This window comes from Tarenaya hassleriana, unplaced genomic scaffold (assembly GCF_000463585.1).
Source record: "Tarenaya hassleriana unplaced genomic scaffold, ASM46358v1 Cleome27, whole genome shotgun sequence".
Lineage (NCBI taxonomy): Eukaryota > Viridiplantae > Streptophyta > Magnoliopsida > Brassicales > Cleomaceae > Tarenaya > Tarenaya hassleriana.
The window spans coordinates 759,219-760,793 of NW_010965946.1; positions in this window are offsets into that span (position 1 = coordinate 759,219).

Here is a 1,575-nt window from a genome sequence, read left to right on the forward strand (position 1 = left end):
CGATCTCGGAATTAGTTTGGGTCTTGAAACAAAAGAACAACCAACCATGTGGGTTCAGCATCCCTGACTTTAGATGAGAAATCTGGACGATCCATTTTTCACGAAGTTCTTGTGGAAATTGTTTTATAATAACATTTATATATTAAATATCATAAACTATCTATATATATCCAAATAATATAATTTTATAAAATATATAAATGTTATTAATTTATATATTTTCAATTCAATTTCAAATATATTAATGACATTAATTATTATTATCAAAATATTATTAATTAGGCTTAAACGGATTTATTAATAAATGTGATAGTTTTATGTATGTTGTAAATATCAAAATTCATTTCAATGTTAGATTTGTAGATAGCTGATGTTTAAAATAATAAAGACGGGTGTTATTTAAAAAAAAAATTTCATTACCAAAAAACATATGTAGTGATAAAAAGTAAACATGATTAACCCGATTCACGCCAAGTATTACGTGCAGGTTTTCCTTTAAACCGCATAAATTACGAGATTTTCAAACCCATCTCACGTGGGTATTCTCAAAATGTCTTCGGATGCATGAACATGAGTGTTTTCAACCGTTGGATGAGGAATCAGACGGTCAGGATTGATTTTCAACGGCCAAGCAACCACCATTAACGGCTACATTAACGAACATATTTCGCCGTCAATACACAAAATCTTCAACGAGACTACAAAACAAAAATCCCCTTGATTTATGGGGTTAAAGTTTATAGCATTCGATACGACAACGTATTTGGCGCCCACATTGCTTCGTGGGCCTAACCGTTAACCGTCACGTGTGAGCCTTCTGTCCTTGAAAATTTAAATTCTATGTATAAGACGACGAAATGTAAGCTTATGGTTTGGATTTATTAACGGTTAAAAAAAAAGATAGATCGATAGGATAAAATTCGTTATCCAATATTGACGTGATAATGTAATCTCCTTCGACTTCATCTTGTGATTGTGGTTTATCTTGCTTGGCATGAGAGAAATAGCAGGATTTTCTGCGCACAGAACACTAACTACCAGATTTTATTCAAAAGCTGGATCGGCTAGTTCGGAACATTATCTTATCTTGCCAAACGAGCATGCAACCTCGTAAAAGTTTGTTACTACAGAATTGGTACTATATCACAAGGCCTCCCTGATATGTCTTTTGCTAGGAAAGCAATAGGCATGAAAGTTTTATTTTGTTAACCGATTTCAAAACGGTTCTGTAAACTATAAAGAGTATTTTTTTTGGTTAATACTTAATAGATGCACATTTCATCAAAAAAAAATCTTGTGATTGTGGTCTACGGCTCGAGTTTTACATGATATATTTTCTGAAAAAAAATTATCGTAAGTATCTTATATATGAAATAGTTTTCTTTCAGAAAAATAATATATATATATATCGTTCGTTAATCCGTTTATTTAATAGAAGCGTCTTGACTATAATAAGGTACTTGGAAAAAATGATGTCCATGAGACACGTGGATCAAAACGGTTGGGCGTAACGGTGATCATCTTCCCCTATAAATAGGGCAACAAGATCAAGACATGCACTCGTCACTAGCTATT